Source organism: Cololabis saira, chromosome 12 (genome assembly GCF_033807715.1).
Source record: "Cololabis saira isolate AMF1-May2022 chromosome 12, fColSai1.1, whole genome shotgun sequence".
In the NCBI taxonomy this organism is placed as follows: domain Eukaryota; kingdom Metazoa; phylum Chordata; class Actinopteri; order Beloniformes; family Belonidae; genus Cololabis; species Cololabis saira.
Window position 1 is genome coordinate 40,738,375 of NC_084598.1, and position 22,834 is coordinate 40,761,208.

At 40.5% G+C, this 22,834-nt stretch overlaps 1 protein-coding gene across 6 annotated transcripts in view; it reads right to left on the reverse strand.

Moving 5' to 3' along the window:
* The window catches only part of hdac7a (histone deacetylase 7a), a 134,377-nt gene that overhangs the window by 79,485 nt on the left and 32,058 nt on the right, over positions 1–22,834 (reverse strand). For all 6 annotated transcript variants that reach the window (XR_009783862.1, XM_061736814.1, XM_061736813.1 and 3 more), the window contains exon 2: positions 21,833–21,898. The gene's annotated coding sequence lies outside the window, so the exon portion shown is untranslated. The remainder of the gene's footprint in view (positions 1–21,832; positions 21,899–22,834) is intronic.

The window sequence follows — 22,834 nt, forward strand, 5'->3', positions numbered from 1 at the left end:
ATTTGACAATTCTATGCCACAATGCCTGTTTCTAGGTCTTATAAAGCAGATTTATCCCATATATATATGACATAATCACATAACTATGACATCAGAGATGGAGGAGATGAGACCCGACACTTCAGACTGAAGATACGCATCTGTTTCAGGACGACGTATGAAAGGGACGCAGATCTGATGCAGCGTAAACATCGCCTAAGAGACTCGGGAAAGGAAAGTTGAAGGACAAAACCAGAGAAGATCAAACGCTGGACAGTAGATCTGCACAAAAACCAAATATCGAAAAAAGTATTTTTACACTTTTATGAGGTGGTTTTTCAGGTAATACTGTAATCCTGTTTATCGAAAAAGGTGCCAAGGAAACACCTTTTCTGCATTTGCACATCTGGATGTGACGTAGCCGGTCAATCTGAAGTCAGCAACATCTGGTTTCCAGCTGTTTTTGGCCTCATTAATGAGATGTAGTTGTCCTGTAAGTCTACTTATTATACATTACATGAGCGCTTTACCTCTGAATGATTATTTGAATGATCTATGTATGATCTATGTTTTCAACAGCAGCAATCGCAATCATTTGTACAAAGACTAAAGATGTTTTGGTCCATCTTCTTCAAAGTTGAGGTTTTCTTTTTGTTCTTTTAAAGAGACGTCTCCCTGCAGCGCTGCCTTTATCTCAGAAACCCCCCCAAAGTGACTTCACCACCAAAGTGAGACGGGCTGAGCTAAAAGACCATAAATTTGATCGTCTTGACAGGACGACTGAATCAAAACCTCTGGCATAAACTCCTGTTAATGTTTGGTGCCACCTTAGTCTGAAAAGAACAGTTTAAACTTGCTTGGTGGTGTGAAATCACAGCCAGATTAGAGAATAATTATCCAGTTTTCCCCGTCTTCCTCCCCTCCTGGTTTAACATTATGCTGCTTCTGCTGAACTGCGACTCCCCACCTGCAGGACGCGTCTGCTGCACTGCGTATCTGGTCTGTTTTGGTCATAAATTGACTAATAATCCTCCGTCCGCTCGTAAAACGGTGGAGAAATGCACCAACAGCCCCACACAGCTCTCACTCCGGAGCGGGCGGCTTTGAAGTTTTGTGTTTGTCGACTCCTGCTAGGATTCCTTTCAGTTTCTGCAGATGAGCAGGAGGATTTGCAAAGACGAGGACAACAACAACAGCTGCCGACCGACCCAACGCTGTTGTTTATGCCGAGGAAGAAGACTATTTAAGATAAATGTTGTTTTTAAGAGCTTATTTTGTGTTATATGTAGGGATGGGCGGTATGGACTAAAAAATGTATCACGATCATTTCTGGCATTTATCCCGATAACGATAAAAATGACGATAAAAAAATACCAATTCAACTCCACCTTTTTAACTATAAATCTATCACCACATTCAGTCTTTGGAGCCCCAAATCACTGCTCTAAAAGATACTAAATGCTACTAAACTACACCAATTACATTGAATTAATAAAAACCAATTAAATGAGTTACACCTGTACTGCAAAACTGGAATGACTCAGATCTGCCATGTTTGTTACACAAACACGTATCAACGGGAATTTATCTTTCTTTCTTTCTTTCTTTCTTTCTTTCTTTCAGGCTCATTTCTTTCTTTCTTTCTTTCTGGCTCATCCTTCCTTCCTTCCTTCCTTCCTTCCTTCCTTCCTTCCTTCCTTCCTTCCTTCCTTCCTTCCTTCCTTCCTTCCTTCCTTCCTTCCTTCCTTCCTTCCTTCCTTCCTTCCTTCCTTCCTTCCTTCCTTCCTTCCTTCCTTCCTTCCTTCCTTCCTTCCTTCCTTCCTTCCTTCCTTCCTTCACGTACGTTGTGCGTGGATTTAACGCAGAACCATAAATCATCTTTACACAAAAACGTCATCAACGGGAATTTATCATTTTTACCGTGAGATACAAATTCTTACCGTGGGGAATTTTTTTGACGGTTTATCGTGAACGGTAAAATATCGCCCATTCCTACTGTACATTTAACTTGCACCATTCTCAATACAAACTTAAATAATTATATCGGATTAACCAATTGGAAGGAAAAATAAATAAATGAAATATAAAATTAATAAATTAAATAAATAACAAAGATATAAATCGGTAAATCGTGAACGGTATAATATCACCCATTCCTAGTTATCTGTGGTGTCTATTTAAACAGTGTTACGTTTTGCAAATTCTTGAATAAAATTGAAGAACTTCATCATTAAAAAAACAAACGGTTGCCAAATGAAGAGGAACCCTGCTGCGCATCCATCCACACCTCCCACCTTCCCATCTCTCACACTCTCCTTCTCACCTTCACATCAAAGACATTCTCCACATTTCCCATCACAGATAAAACCGGCTCAAAAGGGATCCCCCCGCCGTTTATCTGCGCCAACACACATCACACCGAGTCTCACAAATCTCACTGCGCTTTATCGCTGCGAGCCACGAAACACAGAATACACACAGCTGCCGCCTGCAAACACACTCCAGCATCTTTGTTGTCGGTCATGTGGAATCATGTCACAAGATCTCGCTGCCAGTGGAGAAAATAGCGCTACACGACAACGCTGACCGACTGTGGGGGGAAGATTGGTAGCAACAAAAACTAAAGACCTTCAATCTGCAGTAAAGGTTTCTCTGCTGATAAGAAAGACAGCAGATATCTGCATTTCCTACTGAAGACTGCCCTGCAGGACAGGCTGGTTTCACACAGAAAAACAAGACATTCAGTACGGTTACAATGCACTAAGTCGCACACCGTTTCACAAATGCACACACGGATTTGCAACAGGACAAGTTTCACAAATGCACAGAACAATTCACACGTGCGTAGGACAAGATATACAAATGTATTTTTGATGCACACACAAATATAACTTGATTTACAAACGTTTTTTTGTCTGTGAGCTGCGCTGGATTTGTGTGTGACTTTTGAGACTCTCCTGACGTGACTCTAGGGTTGCCACCTTTCAGAAATAGAAATAAGGGACGCCCTGATTTCAGCAGCGGAGGAGCCAAAAAAAAGCCCCAAAACTTCTAAATTGCATAAAAAAGTGTTTATTTTATATGAAAAAACAAAATGCTTTGATTTAAAGTGCTTTAATAGCATTGAACTTGCATGACTGTACAGACAACCAACCATACTAGTAACTGAAATATCCTCCTATTCTATGTATGTCCACATCAGCCCAGATGTATAATATAGCCTACAGGTGAAGAATATGGTGTAAAAGTTAATTTATTTCAATAATTCAACTAGCAAATAGTGTAAAAGTTAATTTATTTCAATAATTCAACTAGAATATGGTGTAAAAGTTAATTTATTTCAATAATTCAACTAGAATATGGTGTAAAAGTTAATTTATTTCAATAATTCAACTAGAATATGGTGTAAAAGTTAACTTATTTCAATAATTCAACTAGAATATGGTGTAAAAGTTAATTTATTTCAATAATTCAACTAGAATATGGTGTAAAGTTTAATTCATTTCAATAATTCAACTAGAATATGGTGTAAAAGTTAATGAAAATACGGTACAAATCGCGTCCCGTATTAGTTCAATACGGGACGCAACATTTTTTTCTCAAATAAAAGGACAATTCCGTATTTTACGGGACGGGTGGCAACCCTACGTGACTCGATCCACAAATAGGTTTTTTTTAACACGGAAGGATCTGCAACCAATCACATGTCGTCCTTTGTTTCAGCCAATTATAAGAGCGCACCCCACGTGGGAGACGCAGAGCAGTGGATAAAACACGATTTACTCGTAAACCAATCAGATTAAAGGGGCGGATACACCTGGTGTTTGAGCTGCGTTAGCGCCGTTCGCTTAAAAAAGTGATTAATATTTGGAGTTGGTGGAGTACAGGAGATAAAAGATAAATAAACAGGATGGAGAGGAGATCACTGTTCTGCTTTTCTTGTGATCTCGGTAAAGTAAACAGCGCGATTGGAGATGGTTTGTCAGGCTGTTCAACCAGAGCCGTCGGGAGACTGGAGAATTAGCCGATGCAGCAACTGATGATGAGAAACAGCGGAGATATTTATTTGCTCCGTTTGGTTGGACGACGTGTTACATGGGATTGTCCCGTGAATTGTCCTGTGCATTTGTGAAACGGTGTGTGCATTTGCAAATCGGTGTGTGCATTTGTGAAACGGTGTGTGCATTTGCAAATCGGTGTGTGCATTTGTGAAACTTGTCCTGTGCATTTGTGAAACGGTGTGTGCATTTGCAAATCGGTGTGTGCATTTGTGAAACAGTGTGTGCATTTGCAAATTATGAGACTGTTTTAGCTCCATACAGCACTGGCCCAGATCCAGCCCTGGAACCGGTTTGGTGGAAAAGGGGGATGACTGGACTGGGATTCCCCCCTACAGAAGTAACCAGACTGCGGAAGCGGGAATAATAACAGTCCCAGCATGACAACAACACAGTAGCAGAAGAAAAAGACTTTGCGTTCATCTTACGTGCAACACGATCAGGCTTAGTGTGTACAAAATGTACATAGCTGCTGCATTGTTGGCGTTGATATCTCCACATATTGTCCTCTATCGATGTCTGCTTCCAATCTGCCGCGTTTGTTTACCAATTGTTTTCACTAATTGGAACAATGCCAACGTGAAAGTGCATGTAGCGCCACCTAGTGTCGCGGAGTCCAACACCCACTCAATAATTCGATTCTCTTCCCGTGCATGTATACTCCGATTTCTCTGAACCTCCAGTTTAATCCTTAGCTAGATTGTTGCCAATAGCTGGATTTAGATGTGCATGTAGCGGTACTGAGTGAAAGCTTCTCCTGATTCACTTTTAACAGCTTTGCTCTTCAGTTGAGCTTGTCAAACAAGCAATGTGACTAACGCGACCTTCAAACAAAAGCTGCTGGGGTAAATTTGTTCAGGTAAAATTAGATAAAGCAACATATAATTACTTGCAGGGTGGTTTGATCGGCAGCTGACACAACAAATGGTTATGTTACAACGCCCGAGGCTCATCTGCACGTAAATACTGACTGAAACAACCAAACGGAAATTTACAAAACGAGACAAGCCAACGTTTTTCAAATGTTTCAATTGATTTTAAAGTGCGATTGTTAATTCCATTGCTTGCATGGCCTTTTCACATGGAAATGATTGGTGCTGGCCGAGTGCCAGAGCAGCTCTTGAAGAAACACCTTTGGTGTCGACTGAGAATTCAAATCAATCCTGAACTCAAGCACACGTGCGAAATGGGATTTTGTTGAACTGAACTGTGACTTTGGCGAACGCATCTTACTAACGAGCCCTTAAAAAAAAAACTGAAATATGATGAAACGTAAACTAATCAAAAAGATTTGAGAAATAAATCACTGCAATAATCAAAGTTTATCTTCGTCTGAAACAATTCAGCCAGCAGGAAGTTACTGAATCAACGTGCATCTGGAATCACTTAAGGAACTCTTTAAACTTTCATTTATTTTCAATTTCAGCTCTCTTTTTCCTCTTTTTAATCTATGTACTTCCCTTTGTAAAACGTTAACATGTTCCAGGAGAGGAGGTTCATGAATATGCATGGTCACACTTGCAGTCTGCACGATAACAAAGGGAGCAGGACATTAACATTCCTGCACATGCTCTGCTCCCCGGTCAGGGATGAACGCACACACAGGCACTTCTTCAAAACACACAAACACGGGCAAACAAACAAACAAACAAACAAATTCACACAAACATCATCACGGACAAACTCTAATCGGTTCTGAAGCTGTTCTGATGTTTGATCTTGTTTTCTATGACATGAAGCTGGACATATGTGACTGTTTAGACCAGGAGTCGGCAACCCAAAATGTTGAAAGAGACATATTGGACCGAAAACACAAAAAACAAATATGTCTGGAGCCGCAAAAAATGAAAAGTCTTCTATAAGAAGCCTTAGAATGAAGACAACACATGCTGCATGAATCTATATTAGTTATAACTGGGGGAAGATAATTTTTTTCATTATGCACTTCGAGAAAGAAGTCAAAATGTTGAGAAAAAAGTCGAAATGTCGAGATTAATGTTGAAGTACAATCTCGAGAAAAAAGTCAAAATGTTGAGGAAAAAAGTCAAAATGTTGAGAAAAAAGTTGAAATGACGAGGAAATAGTCAGAATTTCGAGAAAAAAGTTGAAATATTGAGATTAAAAAGGAAAGGAAAAAGGAAGAAAAAAAAGAAAAAAGAAGAAAAAAAGGGAAAAAAAAGGTCAAACATTTTTGAAAAAGCTCCAGGAGCCACTAGGGCGGCGCTAAAGAGCCGCATGCAGCTCTAGAGCCGACCCCTGGCTTAGACCATTTAATGGCCAGTTTTCCTGACGTTCACAGTTTAAGGAAGAAATAAAATAATTAAAAGTCAAAACAAGATCAGTCCCAGACTCCTAGACCAAAGCTGAAAAAGAAAAGTCCTTGATCCTGAATCCTGGATCCTGGTCCAGAGAGAGCATTTTTCTAGGGCGGGCCATGCCCCATGTCTGGTAGAAATTTTCATAAATCTTTTTGAAATCCTAATAAAAAACAGACAAACTGTGCCAAACATAAAAGCCCTGGCAGAGGTGGTAATGACCAGCGCAGGTAGGATTTACAGTTATTGAAATAACAAGCGTCACTAACCTCAACTATAACAACTATAACAATTAAAGCTGCAAGCAGCGATGAACGGGACCTTGCGCGTGCAATTTTCACCAATTATGGTCAAGGAATCAAAACCAAGTCTCACCACCCATGACTCTCTATGTCAAACCATTCAAAAGTTATGGCAGAATCACATATCGGCCAATCAGCTACTAGGATCACTTCCTGTTTAGCGTTGAAGTTTGACGCGGCGTCACGGCCACGTAATTTCACGAAAACTCACGTGTACGACATGTGAAAATGGCATAAAATTGCGCCAAAACGATTAATTCAAAATGGCCGACTTCCTGTTTGGTTTCGGCCATGGCACCAAGAGACTTTTCTTTAAGTTGTGACATGATACAGGTGTGTACCGATTTTCGTGCATGTACGTCAAACCGTATTGTGGGGCTTGAGGCACAACGTTTTCTAGGGGGCTGTTGAGCCATTAGGCCACGCCCCTTTTTGACACTATTAGAATACGTAATTTTTCGCTACATGGGACGTGCGTGCAAATTTTCACAACTTTTCGAGTAAGTTATACGCCTCAAAAACGCAATTGTTTTTGGATAAAATAATAATAATAATCTTTCCGATTTCGCACAAGCCTTGCTGGTGTTTGGTCCCTAACAATAACAACTGCACTACAACAGGCCGAGCAACCACACCCATTCACTTCAAGTCATTCACAGCCTTTTACACTGGTACAGAACATACCGCACCAATCAGAGCAGGGCAGGGGCTTTCTGCAATGACACGTACAACAATAGTGGTCCAAGATCCACTATTCCAAACAACAACAGTGGATCAGCAGGTTTTTAACTGCGAATGCTGACAGATCAGCATTCCCACTCCACCGCATCTCGGAAGTCCTGTTGATACTCGGCTTCATGCCTCCGATTGGTAGCGTCCAGTGGCGTCCAGAGTGGGATTCTTCCTTCTTACCGCACCATTGAAATCACATTCAACTCCGGAGGAACCAGAGTAGTTATTTTCGTTAAAGAGGAAGACAATTGACCCTTTTTTAAGCCCCGCCCCTGTTGCTAGGTGGGACAGCACTGTCATCTCTCCCATCCACTTCCATTGCAAAAACAGGGTTTTACATCACTTTTTTTCTAATTAACGTACCCAAGAAAATCAACAGCAGCTAGATATAAATAAAAACAAACACTTCAGGTACCGTGGAGAGTTTAAAAAACGGATGTTGTTGGCAAAAACAAGATATTTTGATGAGTTTAGCTGACAGCAAGGTGGAAGGTGCGGCTGTCCACATAGCTTTATCCAAAGCAGACATTTTTCGCAATTTACTGGTAGTTTTGGGATAAAATGTTTTCCTGCGGCTGTCACTTTTACAACCGCTTAACCATTTTAAGATAAATAAGTAAAATGCTTTCACGGTTGTAGTTATGGGTTGTAGCTGCTCCAGAGCCGACTTTGTTTTGGAAGTACGGATCGGATTTCTGCCAGTTTGGGGATAAAAATACCCTGCACCCTCACTACAATGTGCAGTGTGTTCCCAAGTCTTCATTTTTACTAATTTTACTTTAAAAAATAATCCAGTGATTTAAATTTCGATACAAGGCAAGTAAAAACTATGCTTTTTCCATTGATGTGAACGAGAGAGACGGCTGTTTGGTCCAACCGGATATTCTGACCGGATGTAGCAACGGAGAATTATGTTTCTGATTGGTCAGTCAGGGACCAGAAGGGTAAATTAAGACCAGGCTAGTCAGAAAATACCTGCTTCATCTAACCCTTCTGACCTCACACAAGTCCATGGTACTAAAAATACAGTATATGCTATATAGGGATGGGCCGTATGGACTAAAAAATGTATCACGATAATTTCTGGCATTTATCCCGATAACGATTTTTAACGGGAATATATCTTTCTTTCTTTCTTTCTTTCTTTCTTTCTTTCTTTCTTTCTTTCTTTCTTTCTTTCTTTCTTTCTTTCTTTCTTTCTTTCTTTCTTTCTTTCTTTCTTTCTTTCTTTCTTTCTTTCTTTCTTTCTTTCTTTCAGGATCATTTCCTTCATTCCTTCTTTTTTCCCTTCCTTCCTTCCTTCCTTCCTTCCTTCCTTCCTTCCTTCCTTCCTTCCTTCCTTCCTTCCTTCCTTCCTTCCTTCCTTCCTTCCTTCCTTCCTTCCTTCCTTCCTTCCTTCCTTCCTTCCTTCCTTCCTTCCTTCCTTCCTTCCTTCCTGTACGTTGTGCGTCGATTTAACGCAGAACTATAAATCATCTTTACACAAAAACGTCATCAAGAGGAATTTATCGTTTTTACCGCGAGATACAAATTCTTACCGTGGGGAATTTTTTTGACGGTAAATCGTGAACGGTAAAATATTGCCCATTCCTAATGCTATAATGCATTCTTTCCTGCCCAATAAGACCCAGAAATAAGGCCTCACCCTCAACCTGCCACCAATTAATCTGTTGAATGTAAAAACATCCAAAATCGTGTTACTGAGTATGTTGGTGTTATATTTGTTTGCATAATTAAAAACAGTTTTTTTAATTCCCAACTATCAGGAAGTTGAGTTTATATGTTTTATATGCATTTGTTTTTACTCTGCAACTCTGTCACTGCAGCTGAAGTTGTGTTATCTTCTGCACCATGTGTGACCGTTTCTCCAATGGGTGTCTCCAAGTAACCTGTCTTTACGTAACACACACAAAACGCCCTAACAAGTACACACACCGAGTCAAACAGGCCCAACACTGACTCAAATTAAACAAACACGTATTGTGTCGCTCTCCTCCCCCGCTACGCCGAGCTGACGAAATGAGCCCGAAGCAGCAAAGCGTCTTGAGACAATTCATCACGCCGGCATCTGCAGTCACATGTAAAGTCGGGTGTCTGGCCAAACGAGAGGAGATCCAATTACATCCGTGCAACAAGCCATCTGATCCGGGGTCAGTGTCAGTCCCCTCACTCCCGGCTGAATGTGAGCTGAATCTTTACCCTGCGCTTTGAGAGGCCTGTTGGGAAACCGTCTGAATACGGCCAGACTGATGGATGTGGCCAACACTGATCTGTACAGTATTAGGTAACGGATCATTCAAGCGAGATGAGATACACACAGGTTAATAGTTTAATCAACATGTCAATGAAATCGGTATGAGTTAAAGCCATAGATTGTATAAAAATAACTGGACAAACCCTCAGTGATGTAACCTTTACTGACTCCGCCCGTCCCAGTTAATCCAAAATTGAGCAAATGACAAATCAAGGCCCTGTTTACACATAGCAAAAAGGATGGTGTTTTCATGCGTTTTTGCCGTTCGTTTGCACGAAAAACGAAGCTCAAAGTCACCACAAATGATCAGTTCTGAAAACTCCGGCCAAAGTGGAGATTTGTAAAAACTCTGTCTTCACGTTTGCTTGTAAACAGAGAGAAACGGACATTTAGGCTTCAGAACGTCACATTATGCAACAGAAACGTCACCAGCATCATTTGTGCGACCTGTGTTTACAATTAGTTTGGCCACTGTCAATATTTTCTTGTATTTTACCTGTTTTATATTCTAAAGTCACACTTAAAAGTAACTCCACTTCTCTGTCACTCCAAACGAAAGACTCTCGTTCATCTTGGAAGTAACTGGAAGTTACTCGTGTCATTTGTTGATGTTTTTTTCCAGGATTCTGATTGGCTAGCATGACTTTATCTTCTCGTTACACTGCCCCCTGTAGGTTTGGCTGCTCATAGCACGTTAACAGCTATTTATGCGGGTTCGTGGAAATGAAGAGATTTTTCAAAACGGAGGGGGAAATATCCGTTTTTGTAAATACTATGTGGAAATGTGGCCTAACAAACCCAGCAACCGGTTGGAGCAGGTCCACCTTCATCTCGTTCAGCATGTGCTGGCTATTTTAGCTTGGCTTAGTTCATGCTATGCTATGATGCTTAATACCCTTATCTTGCAATAACCGAAACGGTATTTGAAACCACAACTGCTGGAGCTGAAAGGAGGCCTGCTGCACTGCAAAAACTCAAAATCTTACCGGGAATATTTGTCTTATTTCTAGTTAAAATGTCTCATTTTTAGTAAAAAAATCTCATTAACACTTAAAACAAGAGTCATCACCAGATAAATAACTTGTTATTTGACAATTTTCACCTGTTTCAAGTAAATTTTCACTTGAAATAAGTAGAAAAATCTGCCAGTGGGACAAGATTTATCTTCTTATTACAAGCAAAACAAATCTTGTTCCACTGGCAGATGTTTCTACTTATTTTAAGTTAAAATCTACTTGAAACAGGTGAAAATTGTTGTTTTTTCCAGTGATGAGTCTTGTTTTAAGTGTAATGAGATTTTTTTTTACTAAAAATGAGACATTTTAACTAGAAATAAGACAAATATTCTTGTTAAGATTTTGAGTTTTTGCAGTGTGGAGCTCTAGTCCAGGATCCTCCACTAGCCGACACTCCGCTAAATGACCGTGGCTGGATGTCCTGTTCTTCTTCTACACCTCAGTCCCTGCATCGGTCCGTGCTATAATCTGGAATATCCAAGGCCAACCCGGAGGGTTGCTCAACTGAAGGAGCTGACACGGTAGCACCGTTCACCCATGGGAGAAGTAACTCCTACCTGTTGCTTAGCCAAGCTTCATCCTCGGACCTTCACGAGCCAATCAGCCCAGAGTTAGACTGTGATATTGCTAAGTAGCTTAAATGATAGCACCTATTACTCCAAAAAAAGTAAAAAAAAATAAATCTAAATTCCAAATTTTGTGTAAATTTGTAGTTTCATATCATTTTACAATGAAGGAAATACCTATGGAGACAAATAATAATAATAATGATAATAATAATATAAAAATTGCACCAGGCTGTAAATATGTTCATTTCTTCTATAAAGTTGAACATTGCTCCACTTTCCCCTACTGGCCTTTCAAGGAACTGCATGTATTGATAGTTGGTGATAGTTAAGCAAACCGGATGTAACCCCTCGTTTAAGCCTCACTGAAAGTAGAAAGACCAAAAACAAAACAACAGGTATTGTGTATTTTCAACATCAGTTTTCAGTTCACAAGTCCGTACTGTGACCGTTACTAAAAAGCCCATTTACTTTAACTAAAGTCCTTGTCCTTTTAGATCCAAGAACTCCAAGAAGTTTAGACCAGTGACTGGGACTGAGGTGAAAAAACTGAGGGTTTTTTTTCTTCGTTTTGGGGGTTTTTCCCCCCTGCCCTGACCAAATGCCACAAGCATAAAATTCTTAGAAAAATAATTCGTGGACTTCAGTAAATTTAAACCGGATTAAGTGTGTCTGCAAAAAATAAAAAAAGAAAGAGAGAGAGCGAGACGGAGATAGGAGGAGACATCTCGAAGGGGATAGGAACTGCAGCTGGAGGCCAATAACAGACCAGTTGCCCAGCTGACCACAGCGAGAGGCCTCCAGCTCAAAAGGTTAATGCAACATAAATCGATCTGACACACTAATAAAACGTTACGGACAGCGTTACCTCAGGCCACACCACAAACACTTAGACGCTCTCTTTATCCCATTTGCACCGGAATACTGTGAATATGTGCAGCCTATCACGGAGAAGAAAAACACTCACACACACACACACAGTTGGCAGAAAAGAAAAGTAGACGAGTCCACACACACACACAATCCTTTGGGGCCCCTCTGAGAGTATTATATAACATTACCCCTGACATATCAAGTGATTTCATGCACCTACAAGCAGGACAATTGAGCCATTTGTTCAGCGGGGCAAAAATAGCCGCCTCCTTCAATGCCGTCTACTATTACTACTATTACTACCAGAACTGCTGCCCGGACTGTCTGCACTGCGCTGCACTCTTGGCTCAAATGGGCCCCGTAGTTAAATAGCACCATAATATATCTGCACAAGTTAATGAGGTTGTTAATCAGTACAATTAAGTCAGTCATTTTTGTTTTTGGGGGGCGGGGGGGCAGTGGCCGGGGTTTAGTAACTTTGCCCCGTTAGGGAACAAAAAACACTTCACACACTGGAAAAGTCATGATGAAGAAGTAGAAGTGAGTGTTTTTTTCAGACAGCTGAACAAGAACTGTGTTCTGATGAGGGTCCGGACCCAAACACCCAAAAACGGTGGCGTTTTCATGCGTTTGGGCCGTTCGTTTACACGAAAACGAAGCTCAAAGAAAAACGATTATTTCTGAAAACTCCGGCCAAAGTGGAGATTTGCAAAATCTCCGTCTTCACGTTTGCTTGTAAACAGAGGGAAACGACATTTAGGCTTCAGAACGTCACATTATGCGACAGAAACGTCACCAGCGTCATGTGTGCGACCTGTGTTTACAATTTGTTTGGCCACCGTAGTTACTCGTCTCATTTGTTGATGTTTTTTTCCAAGATTCTGATTGGCTAGCATGACTTTATCTTCTCGTTACACTGCCCCCTGTAGGTTTGGCTGCTCATAGCACCTTAACAGCGTATCTACAGGACTGTCTCAGAAAATTAGAATATTGTGATAAAGTTCTTTGTTTTCTGTAATGCAATTTAAAACACAAAAATGTCATACATTCTGGATTCATTACAAATCAACTGAAATATTGCAAGCCTTTTATTATTTTAATATTGCTGATTATGGTTTACAGTTTAAGATTAAGATTCCCAGAATATTCAATTTTTTTGAGATAGGATATTTGAGTTTTCTTAAGCTGTAAGCCATGATCAGCAATATTAAAATAATAAAAGGCTTGCAATATTTCAGTTGATTTGTAATTAATCCAGAATGTATGACATTTTTGCATTACAGAAAATAAAGGACTTTATCACAATATTGATTTTGAAAACGATCTGATGTAAATGATGGTATTTTTCAAAAATTAGAGGGGGAAATATCCGTTTTTGTAAATACCCGGCTATGTGTAAACATAGCCTTAGTGACTTAGCCTTAGTTCACTGCTTCTGCATGAAAATACCAATAAAGTAGACAAACTAGTAGTTTAGATGCTCTGGCAAAGCTAAAAGAGCAGACTATTAATAGCCGGATATCTTTAAATCATGTATTCATTTATTTTATATATGCAGTAATTGCAGTGAAATCATTTTACTCCCTCCTGTCCATTGATAATTTATCACTTTTGGTTAATACCAGTGCATCAGTCCAGCTGATGCCGTCAGGACGAAGACGTCAGGTTAGCATGAGCAAGGAGAGGACAAAGATGGAAGGATGCAATCACGAAAGAAATCACCGACACGGAGCTGCGTTTCTCTAAAAAGTGTCTGTCTGCTTGCATACTTGCTGCAATCGTCACTGTTCAACTGATTTATTCAGAGTATAAACTCAATAAAACAGTAAGCAGTTTTAATAGTATGAAAATATCTTGATATGAGCACTGAAAGAAGTTGAAAGTACAGTTGGTGGTTCTCTCCTGATCAGAGCGATCGGCGGTACCTGGTCTCGCCTCTCAAATCAGAAACCTTCATTGTTTTAGATTTTCATCCGTGATGACGTAGTCGCCAGGATCTAAGCTTCTAGAAACAGGTCTTTTTTTTAACTATTTTATAACTAAATAATTACAGAACAACCAGAGGTGTCAAGTAACAAAGTACAAATATTTTGTTACCTTACTTAAGTAGAAATGTTGGTTATCTATACTTCACTGGAGTAATTATTTTTCAGACGACTTTTTACTTTTACTCCTTACATTTTCACACAATTATCTGTACTTTTTACTCCTTACATTTTAAAAACACCCTCGTTACTCTATTTAATTTCGGCCTTTAAAAAAAACTATCCAGTTAAATTGCTCCATCCGGATAGAGTGAATTTGGTTGTGGTTGTTTCAGATGTTCTTGTCCAGTTTTGTTCTTACATCCATTCCCTCAGATTCCTGCAACTAAACTTGGATGTACATTCCAATAAAGGTTAGGATAAATGATAACATGCCTCTGAAGTTTGACTTTTTGCACCATTACAATACTTATAGGCAACTAGTCGTCATATCTCCTGCTCTCTGAAACACATGTTAATGCTCAATAGTACACATATATGCTTCTTTAATATATTTGCATTATACTAAGATACATTCATTTTCAATGGCTTTTGTCCTTAATGGCTTTTTTCCCCCTTACATTACTTTTACTTTTATACTTTAAGTAGTTTTGAAACCAGTACTTTTATACTTTTACTTGAGTAAAAAACTTGAGTTGATACTTCAACTTCTACAGGAGTATTTTTAAACTCTAGTAGCTATACTTCTACCTGAGTAATGAATGTGAATACTGAAGACACCTCTGAGAACAACCGGCTCAACACGACCGAGTGAAGATCTGGCGACACAGCTCTGTAACTGCGTTGATATTTCCAACTAAAAGCATTCTCCACTCGTCATATTCCTCTTTTTGGAATTCTTTCCATCGCCTACTTTGCAATGAAATGTCTGTAAATAACTCTTCCTCCATCAGCGGGAACAACCCCGATCAGCTGACCCGGGTATCTGGAAACGACCGGGAGGATGATACGTGATCTCTGAGACAATCCTCCCTTCTTTCCCCCCCTACTCCGTCTCGTGAACCGGAGAGGACGAGAGGGGAAGACATGCAAATATCCACAGAGGAAAGAGGAGTGGGGGGGGGTGGGATGACAGCGAAAGAGTGTGAAGTGTATGACAAAAGCGCCGTCAGAGGTAATTTGATGCTCTGAGGGTTTTTTTCCCCTCACGGGTGGTTTTTAAACAAAGCTTCTGTGCATGTAAAAGGTCTGCAGAGGAACAAAGTCCACTCCTGAGGGACTAATTCTCTCCAACAAAGAAAAACAACAAACAGAAACGCTACCCGACTCACACACACGCAAAAAATAAAAGAATAATGAAGTTTGTTTTTCTTAAACAAGTTTACTGTAAATCTCCCACAAACCCTCAAACGTCCATCATCATATTTCAGCTCATGAGTGAGACGCACCGTGAAACATATGTGCATAATCCGCTCTGGCGTTCCTTCCAGCCGAAAAACTAGAAATGAACCTCTCACTCACAACTTTAGACTCTTTATGGGACTTAAACAGATAGGAAAAGACCAAAAGATGCAGCACAAGTGGGAGGACACCGATCCGATATTACTGGATATTGGGACCGATGTCATCTAAATACATTGTTTGCATGTCAACCATTGAATTATCTGCATTATTTTGGATGTTTTTCAATAAAGAAGCAGGAAATTATTACATTTTAATATTAAATAATAGTTAATATCTGTGTGATGATGTGTCACATGCTTTTTCTTGATAAAGAGTTGAATTTGGAGCTGATGGTTTTAGTCTCTTCCACACATCAGTGGTAATAGATCAGTAATACATCAAGCCCAGGTATCGAATAGGGACTGAAAGTAGGATTAGTGCACCTTTAAGCGATGACGAACATTAGTTTCAGCATGAAAACCTACTCTAGAAGACCCTGAACGTGACGTTGGCTCATTAAACTGATACTCAGGAAGCCGGTCGCTTTCCAACCGGTCGCCTGATTCACACACACCTCATCAGCTTTCCCATTCCTAAGCAAAGAATATGAACAATTTGATTTGAAAAAAGAAAAATACAAAAAGTAAAAGCGTTTTTTTTCCTTTTTGATGAGTTTTAAATGGTATTAAGTAGTTTTCATGGTCTCCCATCCCCATGATCTGCAAAAACCACCTAGACCGGGGGTCGGCAACCCGCGGCTCTAGAGCGGGTTGCTCTAAAGTTTGACCTTTTTTTTCTATTTTTTTCTTTCTTTTTTTTCCTTTTTTTCTCTTTTTTCCTTTTTTTATCTTTTTTTCTTCCTTTTTCCTTTCTAATCTCGACATTTCGACTTTTTTCTCGAGATTGTACTTCAACATTAATCTCTACATTTTGACTTTTTTTCCTCGAAATTTTGACTTTTTTCTCGACATTTCAACATTTTTCTAAACATTTCGACCTTTTTCTCAAAATTTCGACCTTTTTCTCAACATTTCAACTTTTTTCACGAAATTTTGACTATTTCCTCCACATTTCGACTTTTTTCTCGAAGTGCATAATGAAAAAAAAAAATCGCCCCCCAGTTATAACTAATATAGATACAAGCAGCATGTGTTGTCTTCATTCTAAGGCTTATAGAAGACTTTTCATTTTTTGCGGCTCCAAACATATTTGTTTTTTGTGTTTTTGGTCCAATATGGCTCTTTCAACATTTTGGGTTGCCGACCCCTGACCTAGACTAACTCTGGACCTCCGACGCTGTCTCTTGCAACAACTACATCAACAACGGTGGCCGGTGATGGAGCTCCAGCGAACATCATGGCAGACGCATCCAAGAAACACAAAATGTGAAATGAAAAGTGCGTTTCGTGATTCAGCACAAAGGAAGAAAAGCCCATCCCAGCCCCGTCTGTACAGCTCAGTTCACAGCGGCTGGTTTTAGGCGGTGGAGTCGCTGTTTTGACTCCGCTGCAACATATACGTGATGCGTCTCTGTTGAAATCGGCGTCACAGCTTCGCCGTGAATGCACAACGTGTGAAGAAGCGAAGGCGCCCAAAACGAACCCGCCGGCGCTCCAGAGCTCTTTAAAACACTGGCTCCACATGTTGAACACATCTGCCACCTTAGACTGCTAAACTATCTTTAGCACCGAGACGTCTGGCATCTGGCATAAACGCAACTGCAAAATGGTTTCAAGAGGGGCCGATTCTGTACGTTTCTGAGTGCGGGAGAGGGATGGGGCGGGGTGGAGCGAAGGGAGGGCAGAGATAAGGAGACAAAAGGAAGAGCGAGGGCCAGTGTCAGTTGCCCTGCGTGGACAACACACATGTAACCAGAGTCTGCAGCCACAGCCATGACCTCAGCGGGTTTTTTTTCCACACGGAGCCGGTCCCGGCCGAGCGTACAGTCAGCGCCGCCTGGCACGGCCGGGGCCGGCTCCCATTCAGAGAGTCGTAGCATTGTAATCCTACACAGCGCCGTCACACAGCCAGGCCTCACAGTACACAAAGCTGATCTAAAGTAGCAGCACGGCACAAAGCGGCGGCCCGGCGACTTGTTCCCGAGGGGCGGAGCGCCGGATCAAATTCTGATCCACTGATCCGAGGAAGGCCGAGGAAGAAACTTCTCCTTCCCCATGTGACTCAGCACCAAGCCTGAGTTTGCGGTGATTTCTCGAGAAAATCCTTGCAAAGAGGAAGAAAGCAAAAAGAAGAAGATGAAGAAGGAAGAACGGGAAAATATTTTTCACGTCGCTGCCGCCGCCGTGATGGAAACTTGATGGTTATCTCAGTATCCTCCTTTGTTGTAAAGTTGGGTGTCTCTTAAGGAAGCTCGGGTTCACGTCCTGCATTAAACATACAAGTCCAGACACTTTTCATCATCAAGCCCTGACCACAAACTAAAAAACCGGTTCAGTCCATGTTGGGTTGTAGGAAGTTGGTTTGAGCGGCTTGTGCTTCGCCGGGACACAAAGAGGCTGCTTATGTTGCTTTTAAAACGCCCTTATTGTGCACCAAAATAGTGTTTCACTTTGATTGCGACTCAAGCACTCTGGGCCTGTTAGGTCGTGCACACTAACTCTTCTGTTTCCTATGTGCTTTGGTGAGCAGCGTGGTGTTTGTTCTCCCCCCCCTGCCCCCGCTCACTCTGCTCTTATTGATTGTTCTTGAACTGGATCTGGGCTGACGACACGCAGAGACGTCTGAAGCGCGTGTGCAACGCTGCCCCCGGCTCTGATTGGAGGAACTGCACTCGGAGCTGTATTGCGATCTGCAGGTGATCCCGAGAGGGCAGATTTTGTTTGTCAAATAACTTCGTTAATGTAATTAGGCCTGTGTTGAAAAGATCGATTTTGCGATTCTAAATCGATTTTCATATTAATTCCTAAAAATCGATTCATATGTCTAAAGATCGATTTTTTTTTTGATTTTTTTTTCCATCATTACATTACAACTTTTGGTATTTTTTTGTTAATGCCCACAAAAGGAATGTTTTGTTGCACACGAGCATAACTAGTGCCATGTTTTTGCCTTTAAATATGTTTAAATGTATGAAAACATTAAAGTTTTCAGTTATAATTGCATAAATTGTCTATATTTCTTTGCTTTATATACCGTATTGGGGTTACATTTGCATAAAATGCTAAAAACCAAATTCTCAAAAATTAAAAACCAAAATAGACCGAAAATGGAACAAATAAAAACGGAATGTGGGAAAAATTAAAACCGATTTCATCCGTCTCTGTTTCCTCCCTGGATCTGTTTGGTAATTCTGACCCACGATGTTTCTGAAAGCAGTTCTATCAGCATTCTGGGAGCTGATTGGTCCTTACAGCATCATTAGCTGCAATACTTGCTGTTTAATCTCAATATAATATTAATATTAATATGTTGCAGAACTACAGTCATATAATTCATGCAACAGCTCAAAAAACAGTTTTAATAACACTAACCCAAATCAATATCGGAATCGAATTGAATCAAATCTTGATAATCGGTTCTGAATCTTAAAAATCGGAATCGAATCGATTCTTGACATTTGAATCGATCCCCAGCGCTATTTCAGCAAACGCGCCAAAACTACACTCAACTACAACAACTTTAAAGTTGACGCAAATGCCTGAGGTAGGGGTGGGCGATATGACCTAAAATTAATATCACGGTATTTTTCATCTTTTGAACGGTGACGGTATAATATCACGGTATTTTTTGGTACGTTTTGGGAGGAGTAGCCTGTCCTGTCCCTTTATGTGAATAAGGTTAATATTTCTATAATATAATAAGTAAATGGTAGTATCCTTATCAAAAAGAGACATGGGAGAGTATTATGCATTCTCAACATATTTATTTGGCAAAAAACCTAAAGATCTTACATATATATATATATATATATATATATATATATATATATATATATATATATATATATATATATATATATATATATATATATATATATATTATATTATATTTATTTTTATTATATTATATTTTAAATATCTTGTAAACCTGTCTTAAAATGTAATACTGGACCTCGGTTGGGCTGGTTGGACAGCGGGTGGTGGAAAATTTCCCTTAATTTTAAATCCAAAACTTGACAGGTTTATGCCATGAGTATTCATATACAGTAATCCCTTGTTTTTCGAGAGGGTTACGTTCCAAAAAGAACCCGTGATAAGTGATATTCACATAGTAGCAACCCTTTTTTTTTTTTTTTTTAATAATTATTATACAAAGCTTCAAATTGCGGAGTTCAACACCGCCTCGCACGTATTTCTCTGCTCTTCTGAGCCGCTGGATCCCGACTCGCGCTGCAGCGCCTTTTTCTTCTAAAGCCCGCGGTACAGGTGTGTTTTTTGGAGAGAAGAACATGGTTATGGGTATTTTTTTGTCACTCTTTTTTTGTTCTGGGCAAAAAGATTCTTTTAAACCGACATTCATTCATTTTTTCTCCATCTTGAAGTCGGTGACTCGTATTCCAGCAGGTTGAAACAGCGCTCTGCGCTCCGCTGCCGTCAAAGACCCGCCCAGCTCTACTTCTGATTGGCCGGTGTTAGTTTGGTTGAGCCAGAGCTGCTTTCCTCTCATTCCATTGGTAGACGAACTCGGTTGACTTTTTTTTTCTCTCAATCCTTTTTTTTTTTTTTTTAAGCAGTCAAACTCGCACGCTGAGAAAAAAAAACTCCGTACGCCGGAGATCCGGCACGGTGCCGGAATACTTTAAGCCCTGCATTTCTTACTACTCTTGTCGTAAGGTGTAGCAGCATTAACGATGCCTGCAGTGGAAGCTGTTTAGTCTTGGGACGTGCTCCGCTGGTGCTGCTCAGCAGCTCCAGCAGCACCAGCGGAGCAGCGGTCCCAGACCAGCTGCTGGTCCCACTTGCGCTCGTTTTGGCCCGGGTTGCCTCTTCATATTCACGGCGTGCGTGTTTTTTAAGTGATGAAACAGGTTGCTTGTGTTTCCACCTCTTGCTGTCACAACACGGCAGCAAACCTTGCATATCACCGACGTTTTTAATGCCTTATTTAGGCTTATTATTTTATAATTGATTTATTACGGTATTGACGGTATTGCAAAATCCATGTCGTGGCGCAGTGTCACACCGGTGATGACTATGACACCGGTGTACCGCCCACCCCTAGCCTGAGGTCTTCATCAAGCATAAGAAACAGACTTTAGTCGAAATACCACCAAAATTTAGTACAAACAAGAAAAGAAAACACCCTTTCAATCAAGTCTTTGAAGGGGCGGGGTCAAGTGTGTGACTCCACCCCCTTGACTGATCCCACAGGGGGTACGTCTTTTGAAACGGGTAGATCTGTGCGACTTTCAGAGACCAGCAAACACGGCTTGACATAAAGTAGGATGGAGATAAAGACGATGTCTGATCTGGGTCTGTGATGTCACTGATCCCTCCAGATCTGAACCTCTCAGTGGACGAGACGTCTTCAAAGCTGAACCGCCTCAAACCAACGTCGCAGTTTTGTGTTAAAGTCAAATTTGTTTGACTCGGTCGTAACTTCAAGCACGTAAATAAATGGTTTCCACCACAGAAAAAAAGCTTTTTTCATTATATGTCCCCTCTAATTTGCACCAAGAGGAACAGCTGTGCGCATCCCATCACAAGCACATCACCGAGCTGCTAAAAAAGACTTTTTTTTTAAATCATGGAAGTGAAATTAGATCATTTAGAGAAGTGAATCTGTCAAGCGAGCTCCACATCAACACTGCTGCTGGATCCGTGACTAATTAGTGCCTTAGAAACCAGGAAATTGACAGCAGAGTTTAAAATATTCAATACCGCAATGTGATAAATTTAACTTTCACACATCGCTTTTAGCACAACTGTTCTTCTTCTTCTTCGAGACCTTGCGGCAACAATAAAAAAAAAACAACCTGATTTCTGAAACCCACATATGAAAACAGAGGGGCCCCCGAGCGCACAACAACATCAACGGGGCCAACACCTGTTCAGTGCTTTACTGCCGTTCGTTCTCACAGAACCGAGCGGGTCTTAGATCATTCTGTAGGCTGCACTGGAAAAACCGCTGTCATCCCCGGCTCTGCGATGTGTGCATGAGCTGTAAAGAGGAGAGGATGTCGTCCTCGGGGCTCCACTGCAGACCAGCAGCATTTTTCCACTTGTTTCAGCTCTGATGACATTCCTCTGAGAGCTTTTGGAGAAAAACCTGACCAGCCCCACAACACAACTACTTATTAAGTTAGATTTGGTATTTAGTACATTTTCCCTTAGAGGTTAAAAGTCCAACCTGTCAGTGAGTGAACTATGGCGTCCCGTGGGTTTTCTACGGCGCTCCCAGGGGGCACGATTCCATCTGCAGGGACGAAAAAGACACAACTACATGAGCAAACAGCAAACTTTGTTGTTTTCTGTATCGAAATCCATTTTTTCTAATTTGAAACGGTGAGTTATAAACAATCCTTGTAATGCTGCTTCAGGGTTTGAGCACCTGATGAGTGAAGCTGGGTAAAACAAGGAGCTGCTTTTGAGATCTAGGAGACACAAGTCTTATATTTGACCCATATCTGGAAAGACGCCACACAAAGGAATTAATACGAGTTTGAAAATCCAGCTTTATAGGGGACCTGTGGATTTAAACATTAAAATGTGCATAGGCCTGAGCTGTTGCAGATCCACATGTCTGTCTAACATCTCTAACCAGATTAACCAGAGTGGAGTCAACAGTTTAAAGGGTTAATGTAGAGAAATGGGTGACGATTAGTCAACTGTGGGGGAAGAATTTCAAATTAAAAGAAAATATTTTTTACAAAATGAATTTGTAACAACAGAAAATGAACATTTGTGCACTCATTTCTGTCGTGTCCGTGCGTAACTGCGACTTTTTGTAGATGCCTCACCAGGAACTCACATGTAATGAGACCGTAACACACTTTTCTGACACTTACTGGAGTCATTGGGTCTTAAAATAAAGTCGACTGTGGGGGAAGAATTTCAAATTAAAAGAAAATATTTTTTACAAAATTAATTTGCAACAAGACAAAATGAACATTTGTGCACTCATTTCTGTCGTGTCAGTGCGTAACTGCGACTTTTTGTAGATGCCTCTCCAGGAACTCACTTTTAATGAGACCTTAACACACTTTCTGGCACTTACTGGAGTCATTTGGGTCTTAAAATAAAGTTTAAAAAAAATAAACTCACTTTTAAAGACAAAAGCAGATGAAAGCAGTAGATATCTGGGTTTTAAAAAAAAGAAAGAAAAATTTGCGCACTTGCATTTTATCCGTGC